This window comes from Hyla sarda, chromosome 8 (assembly GCF_029499605.1).
Source record: "Hyla sarda isolate aHylSar1 chromosome 8, aHylSar1.hap1, whole genome shotgun sequence".
NCBI lineage: Eukaryota > Metazoa > Chordata > Amphibia > Anura > Hylidae > Hyla > Hyla sarda.
Genome location: NC_079196.1, coordinates 199,999,729 through 200,016,790, shown reverse-complemented (window position 1 = coordinate 200,016,790; position 17,062 = coordinate 199,999,729). Strand labels below are relative to the sequence as shown.

At 42.5% G+C, this 17,062-nt stretch overlaps 1 protein-coding gene across 12 annotated transcripts in view; it reads left to right on the top strand.

Annotated features, from left to right (window-relative positions):
• TEDC2 (tubulin epsilon and delta complex 2) overlaps window positions 1–17,062 on the top strand; it is a 206,158-nt gene that overhangs the window by 164,842 nt on the left and 24,254 nt on the right. For 10 of the 12 annotated variants that reach the window (XM_056533680.1, XM_056533681.1, XM_056533677.1 and 7 more), the window contains one exon: window positions 9,656–9,787. The exons of 1 other annotated variant lie outside the window; for it this stretch is intronic. The gene's annotated coding sequence lies outside the window, so the exon portion shown is untranslated. Of the gene's footprint in view, window positions 1–6,253; window positions 6,570–9,655; window positions 9,788–17,062 lie in introns of all 12 variants that reach the window. One more of the 12 variants, XM_056533676.1, reaches the window with a different exon arrangement.

Genomic DNA, 17,062 nt, shown 5'->3' with positions numbered 1-17,062 from the left:
CAAGTCACCTGCTGGTTGCTGGTACCATCATGAACTTGTTTAGTAAGGCAAATGTCAAGGTAGAAGAAAAGTACAATTGTTACCTCTTCTGACTCTTACATTACACACTGGTTATGGCTGGTATTTTTGGAATCCAAGACTATGCCTATGGATAAAGCTCTGCTAGAACAGTGTGCAAATGAAGGAACCCTTTACAAATATGCCATATGCATAACAGTGGTCTAGGCTATTTATTGAACCTGACATACCTGTAGGCTTTCTAGTCTAAGTTTAGACCAGACTGTCCTCAGAATAGGCCATCGATATTAGATTGGCAGGGGGTCTGCCACCACCCACACCGATCAGGTGTTTGGCCACGGATAAGTTCTTCAGCCTCTTCAATGTTACCTGCTGCTTGTTCTTGCATCACCATACTTTTAGTAGCACCACTGCTAGACATTGCAGGGTTGCCCCCTTAGTTAAATAGGACAAATCAGCACTTTTTTGCTCCATTAAGAGATCACCGATGCACTGACATACTGTGATACGCACTAGCGCCAGGGCCTCTTCAAGCAGTTGATTAACATGGGTGGTGGGAGGCAGAGCCCCGCTAATCTAATATCAATAGCCCATTCTGAGAACAGGCCGTCAGTTTTGTAAGGCTGAATAAACACTTAAACCCCTTAAAGGGGTACTCCGGTGAAAACCTTTTTTCTTTTAAATCAACTGGTAGCAGAAAGTTAGACATATTTGTAAATTACTTCTATTAAAAAATCTTAATCCTTCCTGTACTTATTAGCTGCTGAATACTACAGAGGAAATTCTTTTCTTTTTGGAATGCTCTCTGATGACATCACGACCACAGTTCTCTCTGCTGACGTTATTATAATAATAATAACGCTTTATTTATTGTTGTCCTTAGTGGGATTTGAACCCAAGTCCCCAGCACTGCAAGGCAGCAGTGCTAACCACTGAGCCACCATTCTGCCCATAGCATACATCTGCTATGCATCTGCTATGCATGGTTGCTAAAATGGACAGAGATGTGTTCGTGATGTCATCAGTGTTCCGAAAAGAAAGGAATTTCCTCTGTAGCATTCAGCAGCTAATAAGTACTGGAAGGATTAAGATTTTTTTTATAGAAGTAATTTACAGATGTGTTTAACTTTCTGCCACCAGTTGATTTAAAAGAAAAAAGGTTTTCACCGGAGTACCCCTTTAAGGACACAGCCCATTTATTCCTAAGGACACTGGAAATTAAAATTTTTAGTTTTTGTTTTTTCCTCGCCCTTTAAGAAGCATAACTCTTTAATTATTCTATCCAGAGAGCCATGTAAGGGCATGTTTTTTGCATAACAACTTGTACTTTGCAATGACATTTATTTTATTTTTTTTAACAAAATGAGTTGCCCTATTCTGACCCCTATAACTTTCTTATTTTACTGTACACAGGGCTTTATGAGGGCTTGTTTCTTGTGCCGTGATCTTTAGCTTTTATCTGTAATATGTTTTTTTGGTTTTTTTTGTAAAATGGGAAAAGGGGTAGGGGTTATTTAAATTTAGTTTTTAGTGTAGAGGCATATTTATATTTTTTTAAACTTTTTTTCTTTTTCAAGAAGTGTTTCACATTTATTAAGTCCCTATTAATAGCAACCTTTCGATTGCTATTACTGTTCAATGCTATGCAATGGAATAGCACTGATCAGTAATATTAGCGATCTACTAATAGTCTACTCAAGAAGATCCCAGAGAGCAGAATGGAGGAGGGTAAGATACTTCCGGCGAACATCTTTACTCTTGGGACCCCCGCAATCAGCACTGATCATAGCATATAAAGGGTTAAAGGCGAACATATGATGATGTCCACCATTAGTGCTTAGGTCCCAACTGTTGATAGCTCGCTTCATATGCTTGTACAATAGTCTTCAAATGACCTATCGGTACATTCTGAGTTTATGGGGAAGTGGTGACTGTTTTTGGGGCTCTGTATGAGATGAGAGCTGCTCTGAAGATTCTCTGTCGTTCTGTGGAGGATCCGATCTGTAAGACACAGCCCATTGATTTCAAAGAGCACTGTGTAATGCTTCCCCCCTGTATCATCAGTAAAGGATGAGGGGCTCGTAACCTCCTTGTAGTAGTAGGGAGACCTATTGTTATGGCATATTGGTATGCATAGGTTAATATGTAATGTTAATAAACAAATATATAGACCTTGATGGAAGTAAGCGCTGACAATCACATTTACTTTTGAAGCGTACACCTTTCACATTCATTAGTGTAACCCCCTCACCCGCCGCCTCAGGCTCTCCAAACAAATTGAAGGGATCCATTATTTCTGCGATGAGTCAGATGGGTTACTCGGAATTGCCAGCGAGTGGTGGGTGTTCGTACGCTGAAAACTTTTCATGATGAATACTTATATGTCCCTGGGATCGCTGTCTGTAGCCTCCAGCCTTGTACCAAAGTGAATTGCAATAGCACAGAAGTGATTAGCATTAGATTTGTATATGCCATCTTGGCCCCTCAAAGGCATCAGCGTGCCCCTCCACCTCAATGATTTAAACAAAATTATTTTTAGTTTTCTGGGATTAACCATTGCCTTTCGAGTGAAAAAGCCCTCCTTGTTTTCCAATGCAGCTTAGAAGCTTTTCTGCAGATGGCATCTCCTGTCAGCCCAGTCAGACTCCACATACTGTTTGACTGACTGCAGGCATAAGATTGGTCGGGGGCGCTAAAGTGTTAACTCTATGGGTCTTTGAAATGGATGAAATAATGGAATACAGGTTCATGACCCACAGGTGTAAAACCAATCCTATGTTTGGCCATGTTGCAGAACACGATCCTTACTGACCCGACGAAGGGCCTACTCCGGGCCAGTCAACGCATTGATATGTGCTCTCAATAAACTCTATTTTTATGTATCCGGTCTCCATCCTGTTGGACTGACTATGTGACGGGGTCTGGCACTTAGCACAGTTCCATTTCTTTGCTTTTTCCTGCAAATTCCACTACCGAGCCAGAAGGCTCCTGGGATCGGGAGGAACCAAGCTGCAGGACCCCACTGTATTCTATACATGGAAATACAGTGGTCCCTCAACATACGATGGTAATCCGTTCCAAATGAACCATCGTTTGTTGAAACCACCATATGTTGAGGGATCCTTGAAATGTAAAGTATAGGAGGTAATACTAATGTGTCCCCACGGCTCCGGACCTGTCACCGCTGCCCTGGATGTCGCCCTCCATCGCTGTCGCCGTGTCCCCGGGGTGTCCCCGTCGCTCCGGAACATCTCTGCTGCCCGGAATCCTCTCTCTCTGTCGCCACCATTACGCACGCCGCTCCTATTGGATGACGGGACGGCGTGCGCGACGACGTGATGACGTTGAAGGAGAGCGCTGGCATAGCAGGGGACCCCGAAGAGGACGCTCCGGAGCCCCGAGGACATGTAAGTGATCGTCAGGGCACACGGCGCACCGAAAACGGCTATCCGGCAGAAGCTGAAGTTGTTTATGCGATGGCCCCGACATACAAAAAGCATTGTATGTTGATGCTGCCTTCAACATGCGATGACCTCTGAGAGGCCATCGTATCTTGAAATGATCGTATGTCGGGGCCATTGTAGGTCGGTGGGTCATTGTACAAGTTGTGCTCTCAGTGCAACGTCACAGGGTGAATGTTCCTATCCTGTAATACCACACGTGTGCCCAGCTTACTTCACCAGGGGCGCTTTTGTGTCTCTCTTTTTTCTCTTTTCTCTGTGCACTTTCTGAGTGTGAGAACAAAGAGGAGAATGGGAATATTATTGTATTATGCCACCTCTATTAGTCTGAGTTCACACCTGGCAGAAAGGGTTCTTCAAGTCATTTTAGTTTGTACCAAATTCTGACCCTCTCATCAGCATTGTGCCTCAGAGACATAAATTTAACTGACCAGGTCACAATTCTATTACCCTCATACAGGGACGGCACTGAAGCTGGTCTTTTGCTGTTATAGTCCATACAGGCCTGGTGCAAGAATTTTTGCCACCCCAGGCGAAAGCTAATTTTGCCACCCATTGGCTCCACCCTTTGTCATGCCTCCACCTTACTACTGGGGTGACACACTGTAACAAACCTCCACCTCATGTAATCTCCTTACTACTGGGGTGACACACTGTAACAAACCTCCACCTCATGTAATCTCCTTACTACTGGGGAGACACACTGTAACAATCCTCCACCTCATGTAATCTCCTTACTACTGGGGTGACACACTGTAACAAACCTCCACCTCGTGTAATCTCCTTACTACTGGGGTGACGCACTGTAAGAAACCTCCCCCTCATGTAATCTCCTTACTACTGGGATGACACACTGTAACAAACCTCCGCCTCGCGTAATCTCCTTACTACTGGGGTGACACACTGTAACAAACCTCTTCCTCATGTAATCTCCTTACTACTGGGGGTGACACACTGTAACAAACCTCCGCCTCGCGTAATCTCACTTCGGACAATGCATGGTCATTGGGGTAAGACAACCCAGGACCAACGGGAGGTGAGTTAAAGTTTATTTTGTTTATTTTTTTTCAGCCCGGGCATAGGGATACAGCACAGTATAGAGCAGTGGTCTTCAACCTGCGGACCTCCAGATGTTGCAAAACTACAACTCCCAGCATGCCCGGACAGCCGTTGGCTGTCCGGGCATGCTGAGAGTTGTAGTTTTGCAACATCTGGAGGTCCGCAGGTTGAAGACCACTGGTATAGAGTGTCAGCGCCGGCGGCAGCAACAAACAGGAGGAAGAGGAGGGCAGCGCTTGCGGGTGACATGTGAATATTTACCCCGATGGGGACAGCGCTGGGCTGATAATTAATTGTGGGGGAAGAACAGCGCTCGCAGGCCACATATGATTAGTTCCCTAATGTGGGGACAGCGCAGGGCTGGGCTGATAATTCATTCATTCCCAAGGGGGAGGAGCCAAACCGGTATTACGGTATGGGGAAAAATTCATATCGTGCAGCACAAAAATGTTGGTATTCGGTATGAACCGGTATACCGCCATGCACTAGATCATGAGTCTATTGTCCATGCAAGGAAGCTCCAATTGTAAAGAGCCAATGGGCTCCAATAAAATGCCATTAAGCGTGTAAGACCCAAGTAATCCTCCTAGAAACTAGGGATCCTATGAAACTCTGTGTGTGTCTCTGTGAATATATATCCTACTATCATATGATGTATAGTATATTATATATACTCTGTCTGTTTATTCAAAAGAAAAGTCATACTGGGCAAAATCCCAGTGTGTTTATCTAATGTGTCAGGAATCTAAGAATTGCTTTGTGACAGCCATAATGTATAAATTATACAATGATGTCATCCATTATGTTTATTCTCCGCTCTTTTGCTGGTTATTGCAGTTTAGTTTGTGTTTTCACATGCGGTGTTAACAACATTATTGCAAATGATAAACCTCGAGTTTCATGATGGATATCAACACTCCTCAATAATATCCCGAAATCATCACGTACCAGTAACGGCGCACAGCAAACCCATCAGTGCCTATGCCTCTTCCTTATCTGCGCTCTGTTCTGTACAGCGTAGACATTTACTGTACCTGAGGGAATCCGCTGATGTACATATTCACAATCCAGAGCCTCTATTCTTATGCACTTGTGCAATGGGAAGATATGTGTTTTTAATACATTTTCCTAACGTATGAAAAGCCTGTTTTTGTGGTATCGTATCTGTTAGGTCGGGTTTCTGTGCTGTTGCTAAGCAACCTCTGTACAATACAGACACCAAGCTCCGCTGTCCCATGGGGGTTTTCTTTTTTTTTAATGCACATGGTATAAAACATATCCAGTTACCACAAGGTCACAAAATGACTAATAAAAAAAATCCAAAATGCACTGATATAATTGCAACATCTGGAGATCCGCAGGTTGTAGACCACTGTCCTATACTTTACATTGCACGGATCCCTCAACATACGATGGTCCATTTGGAACGGATTACCATCGTATGTTGAGGGACCACTGTATATGCAGAGTAGTTGAAGTGGATCTGTGAGAGTAGACAAAATAGGATAGTTATTTGGTCTATAGGGCATTGGTTTTCAATAACATGTAGGTACTGGAGTTATACCTAATGTACAGTATTGCCTGGTTTACCGGGTTATTGGCCGACTGGGTAAATGCTGTGCTCTATAACCGTCCCTTTCTGTCTAAAAACTAATAAAACATAAGCAATTTTTATCCTCTGGAACTCAGGAACCTTGCGTTGTTTCTCATTGCAGGTATGGAAGTCACAAGTAAGTAAATCCACAGTGGATGAGTTACCACACAATGAATATGCTCAGTACATTACCGGCTGTAGTTGCTATGATGTCCGTCGCGTTGCTGCGAAATAGAACAATATGATCAGGAAGCCAACCAAATGAAGAAAAAAATTATAAATAAGGGATATGAGGAGGAACAACTTGAGAACACACAAAATAAGATACGGGAGACCAGGAGGGAACCCTTAATATCAAAAGAACAGACTAATCAACCTCATGCAGGAAATCTGGATGATGATCGTGATCCAAAAATCAAGATACCAATCATCACCCGGTATAGTAAACATAGTTTCCTATTCTGCAAAATAGTGAAACGACATTGGCACCTCTTAAAAAGTGACAAAATAGTGGGAGACCTCATCCCAAGTGCCCCCTTGTTGGTAACTGGATAGCTCCCAATATTAAGAAGACTATAACTTTCAAAAATCCCACAGAAACATTTCTTCAGTCAAAAATTTTTACCCGTGTAGACAATGCAGTGAATGCAAAGCCATGAACAACAGTTCTCCTACTTAAATGGTTCAGAACCAGGCAGATAACACCCAATATAACAAGACAAGAATAAAGGAACACCTGTACAATATCCAAAGGAGATTTGAAGGACATCCTTTGTCCATTCGTTATAGGGAAAAACACCACCAGTCTGCTATAGGATCAATATTATTTGGCATTGAAAAAGTGGCATCCCATTGGAGGGATGGCAATTATATTGCATAACTTTCAAGAAGAGAATCTAAGTGGATATATTACTTTAAACTCATTGAATCCATATGGACTCAATTCAGAATTTGAATTATAATTTTTTTTGTGTGATGTGATATAATTTTCCTGCCAGTAGTTCACATTAGCGTGTACTTGATGTAGATTCAAATTCCTATAACAACGGACATTAAGGGGTTAACCTTTAGCGTGATTGCACTGACCAGTATAAGTACGGACAGCACCACCACTATCACTACTCCAGACGAAGGAAACCGAGATACAATAGGAAGCTGCTGCACAGAAATCCATATTGTGCAAACAGTCTTATGATGTTTTACCTGAAAGCAGCATGTTACCACATAAGGTGACTTTAGTATTCACCTGGCAGACAGTAATGGACATGCTTAGGAAGGATCCGTGCTTGTCTTGGGGTTAAACGGCTATGTTGTGAGTCCATCATAGCGCTGCTGCTTTATTTTTGTGAAATGGCTATTCCCTGCTGGAGTACCCATTCTCCAACTTCAAGTCCTAGGATCCCTTGTTTTTTTTAAGTGTGAGATCACTTTTCTCCCTCCCACGCATCAGTCACCCCACCCATTGCAGCACAGCTAGGCTCCCTTCCATGCGTGCTGTGCTTCAAACTACAATTCCCTTCAGCCCTGTGGAGAATGATCTCCCTCCCACCCAACGGTCTCTCCAACCATTAAAGCACTGCCATGCTCCCTTTCAACACCTGACTTGTTATGTAATGTTTCGGGCTGCACTGAAACCTGGGAAAAGCTTAGACAACACTTATTTTGTATGCTCCTAAAAATGAGCATCAGGGCAAAGATCACATAAGAATTACGAGACCTACCATCACACACAGGTACAGACACTATATTATGAACTACACTAACGTTACAGCCCCTGTAGTACAGTAAAATATAAAAAAAAGAATCTCAAAATACCCCTTTGAGGGGGGAATTTATCTTGGGGAACACCAGTAATATACCAATGGTAAACCAATGTCCCATGTTGGACCCCCACAATATCTTTTTTCAAATGAAGCTGTTCCCATACCCAAAGCCCAGGAATAATGGTTTGTCCACACTGTGGATATTCAGCTGGCATAGCTCTACTTGCCGCAGGTGATACCTCATTGTGATCTGGTTTACCCACACTACAACCCTGTGTATTGGGTTTAGTGCAGATGAATCCACTTTCATGTTCCCTTTAAGTTGATGCAACTCTCGCAGAAATCACTTTGGTGCTTTTTTTTTTTTTTTTTTGCACGTGAACCTGAATGTGTCTAATGCAGATGTAAACCCACTGATGCACACATCATGATGTCCTAATTATCGGAGCTAACTGATCAGGGATCTCACAGGTGGTGATGAAGTGCAGACTGTAAAACTCCACTACACTTTTTTTTTGGTGGCAGCCTGTGACACATCAGGGAAGCATATCCAGGTAAAGTTCCCCTGACTTAATAGGTAAGCCCTGGTCTGACCAGAGGCAAATACAATATCCAATATAAAGAAGAAAATGTCCTTCTACAACTTAAAGGAGATATGCAGCAGATGGGTGTTATTTTTTTCTCTAGAAGTATACCCAAAGTGTACTACATAAAAATAAATAAACCTCCACTCACCTCCAGCACTCCTCCAGTGTCCTGTTCAGGTCCCCAGTGTGGTCTTCTTACTGCACCAGACTATCAAAGTGAACCTGCAGCTTGGCTCTTTGCCAGTCACATTAATGTTCTGCTGGCTGCCAGCTGCTCAGACCCAATATGTCAAAGCCTATTGCTCAGCCTAACTCTGACCGAGGCGGGACATCACTGGATATTTCCTTTAAGATTGCTCACCAGTTGAAGAAATTCTCAAATAATATCAATGTGATCATGTTTGCAGTCCGCTTGAAGAAAATGCTAAAGAGCAGAACAATCCTTCCAGAGAGACCTTGGGCTAGGCACAGGATTGACTTGATTGAAGACTGGCCTAGTGACAATGTGGTCAACTTGTTGGAAGTATGTCCAGCATTAGCTATACTGTACCTAGACTCACAGAATTCAGTCTACTCAGGAATACAGAAGTGTGACATGAGCTGAGGAACTGATGTACACTTGACTAGACCAAGGCTTTGACTGGCTAAAGAGAACAAGATCCACCTTTGTTCCCAGGCTAGAATGTGGCATTGGGAATGGATTTCATATTCATTGGCTAGGAGTCCTACGTGTGACTAGATACTGTTTTCAGCTGTACAAGAAAATGTAGTGCAATATTGAAACAATCTAACCCGCTACAATCTGGAAAACTTGGTATACTACTTTGTGTCCTCCAGCACCTACACATTCTACTGTCCAGAAAATCTTTTTTACCTTAGCCACCTGACTAGTCGCAGAGTAGCAGCTGTGCTGGACCACCACACTAAGACGAATAAGGAATAGAAGAAGGATGTCTGCTGCAGTCATGAATCTGCTTGTGTTTTTCAGATGTTTTTCTCCACATGCTGTAAATGTTTGTTGGCAGCTGATGCATGAACCTCTTGTGGCAGGATAATCTCGGTTTGCCAATCACTGATCCAGTATTTCTGGAAATAGAATGACTCAGAGAAAGGTAACCTGACAGCAGCACCACTAATCTGATTTTATTTTTTTATTTTTATTTTTTTTTACAGTATTTGAACAGCCAGGGTTCCCTATTGCAAAGAAGTGTTATTTTCAGCTGTTCTAACCCTCCCCCAGACCTGCTCTTAAGATACTTGCATCTATAGTTCACGATATCCAAATCTACCATGTAACATAAAAACGTAAGTGTGTAGAAGAGCAAGAAGCCTTCCAATGTTTCCATTATGCTTCAATGCACACAGAGCTCCACAAGTCCCACACGATTCATAAAAGATAAAACCAATGAAGCCAACCCCGGCAGCGTTGTATTGGGGACCTAGACATGTTAAAGGGGTACTCCACTGGAAAACTTTTTTTTTAAATCAACTGGTGCCCGAAAGTTATACAGATTTGTAAATTACTTCTATTTAAAAATCTTAATCCTTCCAGTACTTATCAGCTGTTATATACTCCAAAGGAAGTTCTTTTCTTTTTGAATTTCCTTTCTGTCTGACGACAGTGCTCTCTGCTGACACCTCTGTCCATGTCAGGAACTGTCCATGTCAGGAGGTGTCAGCAGAGAGCACTGTGGTCAGACAGAAAGGAAATTCAAAAAGAAAAGAACTTCCTGTGGCTCATACAGCAGCTTATAAGTACTGGAAGGATTAAGATTTTTTAATTTACAAATATGCTTAACTTTCTGGCACCGGTTGATTAAAAAAAAAAAAAATGTTTTCCGGTGGAGTACCCCTTTAATGTAAATGCTACATTGGATAAATTACAATCAGAATACATACCATGCCATGTAATACACTGCAAATTTTGGGAGGTACAGATGGTACCACTGGCTGGGTTTGCTTGCTAGGCTGGAGCAGTGATAAAGGGGTATTCCGTGGGGAAAAAAATTCTTTAAATCAACAGATTTGTAAATTACTTCTATTTAAAAATATGAATCCTACCAGTACTTGTCAGCTGCTGTATGCTCCACAGGAAATTGTGTGTTCTCTTCTGTCTGACCACAGTGCTCTCTCTGACACCTCTGTCCATGTCAGGAACTGTCCAGAGCAGGATAGGTTTTCTATGGGTATTTGCTCCTGCTCCGGACAGTTCCTGACATGGACAGAGGTATCAGCAGAGAGCACTGTGGTCAGACAGAAAAGAACTACACAACTTCCTCTGTAGTATACAGCAGCTGATAAGTACTGGAAAGATTAAGATTTTTATATAGAAGTAATTCACAAACCTGTATAAGTTTCTGGCACCAGTGGATTTAAACAGAATTGTTTTCCACCAGAGTACCCCTTTAAAAGAATTGAAATCCCGTCATATAAATAGGTTGCGGCTTAATGCTACATGACGGCAGAAACCAGGGTGCCTCCAGTTGTTGCAAAACTACAACTCTCAGCATGCCCGGATAGCCTTCAGCCTAATAGGGGATAGGCTCTACCTTTGGCCTAATAGAGGCCGGACAGCCTTCGACCTAATAGGGGATAGGCTTTACCTTCACAATAACATCTGCTAGATCAGATGGGCAATTGGGAGATCACTCACATGGCTTTACGTTCGAGATAACATCTGCTGGATCAGTGTTTCCCAACCAGGGTGCCTCCAGCTATTGCACAACTACAACTCCCAGCATGCCTTCGGCTGTCCGGGCATGGATCGGTCATTATGGCTATGTGTCTATAAGATTTTAATTGGAGGTTTGGCATTCATGGACTTGTATGTACCAATTGTGCCCTTTATGGGGGAGATTTATCAAAACCTGTGCAGAGGAAGAGTGGTGCAGTTGCCCATAGCAACCAATCAGATCGCTTCTTTCATTTTCCACAGGCCTCTTTAGAGGCCTGTGGAAAATGAAAGAAGCAATCTGATTGGTTGCTATGGGCAACTGCACCACTCTTCCTCTGCACAGGTTTTGATAAATCTCCCCCTATATTTGTATACAAGTGCACATACAGATTGTGCACATAGCTCACTAAATTGTGTTAGGTTTGCATAGATGCATAGAATGATTTATCCCAAGGGTAAACGCTGTATTGCTATTATATTTACACACAGTGCATTTTTCTCTTGAGTTTGTATCCTTAGAGAGCAGTACGGACAGCTGTTCAATGCAATCGTTATACATTATTGATTATCTGCATCTGCACTTCATACTCCAGACCTGATAGCTTTATTTTATATACATTCTTTAGCCTTCCCTTCCATGATTTTTGTTACCTTTTGGTTGACCGTCGTTGTCATGCCGTCCCATCTATGCGTGTGGCCTTGTGTGTTTTTAATAACATGTTTTTGTAATAAAAAAAAAAGGGAATATTTATGATTGATGCCGATTGGTCTTCAATTTGTGTGATAGGGTAGTTGTGATTATGGAAGACCGGCATTATTTTGAAGATACTGAGATGCTACCGTATACAGTATTTCTGCATACATAAGCAGTTTCTGTATACCTATGTAACGCCCTAACGAGTGTGGACCCACTGTGCCACCTACTGGTTTGAGATTGGGCCAAGCTTGGGAGTGGACTGTAAGTAATCCCCTTTATTACGCCCCATAATGCAGAAGCTGGACTACTGATGCAGGGGAGATACCAGGTCGCTTCCACAAGAGTGGTCCCGGTTAGGTGATAGCTGACCTGGCAAGTCAGTACACCATGGTAACAAGCATCAGGGATACAGGCAGGAGGGTGAGCTTACACAAAGTGGTGTAGCTGAGCTGAGTAGCTCAGATACAGCCAAGGCTTGATGGTCAACTGTCCAGGTCGTGCACTGGAGAATCATTGAGGTACAGTAGGATCAGGTTACAGGGACAGGTCAGGGATGGATACAGCATATCAAAACAGAACACCTTCTTACACTATTGCTCAGGCACCTCAGGAAGGGAATAGCACTCTCATATAGGTGGTGACTGGCATGGATTAGAGGAGGGGGCGGGAATTAGGGACATGTATCGACCCTTAGGTACAATGGACGTAAATGTACGTCCTGATGTGCTGGTACCTAACGCACCAGGACGTACATTTACTTCCTGTACATGAAGCAAGGGCAGGAGCTGTGCTCAATTCATACACCGCAGGTCTCGATGCCATCAGCAGCCAGGGACCCATTGGTAATGGCAGACATTAACGATCGCCTTGATGTCTGCCATTAACCCCTCAGATGCCGTGATCAATACCGATCATGCCAACTGTGGTATTAACATTGTTGCAGGTGACTGATTGAACCATCTGCAGAAAAATCGTGATGATTCGATCAGTCCCCTTACTAGTCTACGGGCAACTTTGGCAGCGATCTGCTGCTCTGGTTTGCTTTCCAGCAGACCAGAGAAATAGATGGCCCATAGCACTGAACAGTTATAGCAATCTAAGGATTGCTATGTATAGCCCCCTGTGGGAAAAGAAAGTGTAAAAAAAATTATTAAATAAACATGTGGTATCGCCGTAAACGTAAAAAAAAAAACCTAAGTCCGAAATTGCTACTTTTTGATCACATCACATCACAGAAAGTTTAAATAAAAAAGGATCAAAAAGTCACACACACAATCAATAAAACTACAGATCACAACGCAAAAAATGAGCCCTCATACAGCTCCATGTACGGAAAAATGAAAAAGTTATAGGGGTCAGAATAGAGCCATTTTAAACATACTAATTTTGTTTAAAAAAGTAAAAAAAAAAAAAATAGTACAATAATAGAAAAGCATGTAAACATGGGTATTATTTTAATCATATTAACCCACAATATAAAAAAAAATCAGTTTTACCATAAAGTGCACTGCGTAAAAATTAAACCCTCCAAAAGTTGCACAATTTTCTTTTCAATTTCCCCCCCAAAAATATATTTTTTGGGTTGTGACATACATTTTAGGGTAAAAAAGAAAGTTGTCATTACAAAGAACCATTGGTCTTGCAAAAAACAAGCCCTCATGGGTCTGAGGATGAAAAAATAAAATAGTTATGGCTCTTAGAAGGGGAGGAGGAATAAATGAAATGCAAAAATGAAATTGGCTTGGTCCTTAAAGGGGTTCTCCGGTGCTTACACATCTTATCCCCTATCCAAAGGATAGGGGATAAGATGCCTGATCGCGGGAGTCCCGCAGCTGGGGACACCCGTGATCATGAACGCGGCACCCCGTTTGTAATCAGTCCCCAGAGCGTGTTCGCTCCGAGTCTGATTACGTCACGCCTCCGCCCCCGTGTGACGTCACGCTCCGCCCCTCAATGCAAACCTACGGGAGGGGGAGTGATAGCTATCACGCCCCCTCCCGTAGGCTTGCATTGAGGGGCGGAGCGTGATGTCACACGGGGGCGGAGGCATGAAGTCACACGCCGCCAGCCCTGTAGTCACCTGTAATCAGACCCGGAGTGAACACGCTCCGGGGATTGATTACAAAGGGGGTGCCGCGTGCATGATCACGGGTGTCCCCAGCTGCGGGACTCCCGAGATCAGGCATCTTATCCCCTATCCTTTTGGGATTCCCAGCGGCGGGACCACCGTGATCAGACATCTTATCTTGGATAAGACATAGACATCTTATATAGGGGTAAGATGTCTAGGGGCGGAGTACCCCTTTAAGGGGTTAAAGAGAGGACCATGTACATGCGTGGCACCCACAGGAAGTGCCAGGAACTGTTTACACCTGCAATAGTACAGAGGAGGATGCCTGGAGCCTGCAGTGAGATGGGGGAATAAGGGGTGAGGCCTATTGAAAACAGGGTGTGGCAGGAGCATGGCTTAAATGTGATGCCATACATCAAAATGTGGGTAAACTACTAAAGTAACCAAAGTAATAGTGGGTGTAACCTAGACAGCGCGAATGTAGACCAGATAGTGTACAAATGGGCAGAATTTATCAATTGGACTGAGCCACTTTGATAAATTTGGCGAATTTGTAATCTGAGTTTGCAATGATTAAGAATGAGCTTTAGTAAATTCCCCCTTTTGCAGCTTTTGTCAGACACAGCAGAAAAGTGTCTAAAACTCAAAATAAATGTGGTAAAGTCATGTAAACCCAGAAGAAGAGAGAAAGCTAGCAGCCATATATAAATTGCACACCACAAGTATTCAATATGTTCCAAAAAATATATATAAATCTTTATTTATCACAAAACAGACAGATGAGTACATACAATTAAAAACAATTAAAAACACATAATCCAAAAGCGGAGGAATATAATCCTACTACGCCCACCCTGCAGTGGGTACACATAACCCTAAGATGTAAACCAGTCCCGGACCAATGAAACACAAACCAATCTATGCAGCAAATTCTAAAGATTGTACCAATAAGTAGCACCTGGCAAATGTAAATATAATATATAAAACGCCTAGCAGCCTAACCAATGTCAGTGTAATGAAAAATATATGTGAATCTCAGTGCATATAAATCTGACCAATGTAAGGTGCAAAAAACTAAATCTCAGTGCATATAATAAGTCTGACCAATGTAAAGTGCAATACTACGACCTGAGAAAAGTGCTGTATGTCCATCAAGTCTGGCTGTCAGGCTCAGTGCTAAAGTGCTGCTACCGGGACTCCTCACATCCAAAGCAGGGAGAAGCTGACCCCACGCGTTCCGCCTCCAGCTACGGAGGCTTCCTCAGGAGTGATGAAATACTCATCTTATCCGTCTTATGTATACGACAGAATCATTAAAATTATAATCACCTGGAGTAATACCTGTGGACCGCATGTTGACTCGCATTCATTATGGAATATCAGCGAAAGCGAGGCTTGGCGCGCTACAAATACTACCATAACATGGCCGAGACCAGGGATAGGAGTGAGGCTTGGTTTACCAACCAATGTATGTGGAACCGAGGCTTGGTATGTAATTCTATTAGCCCTCCATGGGACCGGGAACAAGGCTCGAAGCGCACGAGCACAAGGCACCGCCCACAGCACATATCCGAAACGAGGCCCTGCACGCACCGCGGACCAGAGCGAGGCCCAGACCGCAATGCAATACACGACCGCGCCCGGCATATTGCCCTGCCGGATCGGCGCCACACCCCGCCCACCCGTCACGTGATCGAGCCTGACACGGTACCCAGGGGAGGAGGGACTCTGAGTATATGCTTGTCCGGAAATGGGGCAAAATAAAGTAGGATAAGGACGGAAGTGGGGCCATCCAACAATACAAGGGCATAATAATAACTTAACTATCCACCCAAAAATATCAGTGAGATACAATCAAAGCAGGAGTGAGGGCAAATCTGGTACCAAACATTATTATATTCAATTTCAAATGAGACTAACCAAATGATTAAACCATATACCTATGCAACATGCACATACCCCCATAAACTAGACCATACCAAATACCAGCATGTATCACAATAACAATAACATTCAGTGAAGATGCATCTTCCAGAATATGTCTTCTGGACATATTCTTCACAATTTATCAGACATGCATAAAAAAAAAAAATAAAAAAAAAATGTCATTATAAATAAATAAATAAGAAAATGGAAAAAACACGGTGAGTAAATTTCACTCGATTGTGTGGCTCTTATCCCCGATGAAAATCCAATCATATATCTATCAACGACCATATATCATGATCACTTTGCAGTAAAACCCCACAGTGGTCCAAATGGAGTAGGGATCTATATTGAAAAAAAAAAAAAAAAAAAAGGGAAGGAAGGAGAGAATATTATTATTATTTTAAAGAGATCAGCAAATGATCATAACGAAGGGGCCCCCAGACTATGAGTATACCCTAATACAAGTTATTTAACCAAAGGAATAAAAATATAATGACTTGTACCATATGGTCAGTGGGCGTAGTAGGATTATATTCCTCCGCTTTTGAATTATGTGTTTTTAATTGTTTTTAATTGTATGTACTCATCTGTCTGTTTTGTGATAAATAAAGATTTATATATATTTTTTGGAACATATTGAACACTTGTGGTGTGCAATTTATATATGGCTGCTAGCTTTCTCTCTTCTTCTGGGTCTATATTTAGTTGCAGCCTATTGCACCCTATCTTTATTGAGGTGGTGCCCATTCTTTTTTTTTTCTTTTTTTTTCTATTTATGTAAAGTCATGTAAGACGGTGCATCTACAGTCGTATACTTGACCCAATGTGTTCTAGACCTAGACCTTATTTTGGTTAAGCCACAAAGTCCCATCAGACTCCACCCCTCTCCACTTCCTTCCTTTAAACAATAGTGCCCCCTGGAAAATAATACCAGTTTAAAGGAGTCATTCCACAAACTAACTTAGATGGAAGATGTCAAGGCATCCGGACAAGTATATTTTATCAATTTACACCCTATCAAAAAATCTACTAAGAAATACTCATTGTTGTATTGCAGTGCCCCCTAACGTTGAGTCTTCTCACACTTCAGTGTGTCATCATTCAGTACTCTTCCTTGGTGGACAGGCATGTGCAGTCTGTTCCCTATTCATGGCATCCTTGGCAGTAATGCAGAGATCCCTGCTGTTGAGTAAGACCTTCATTTTCAGC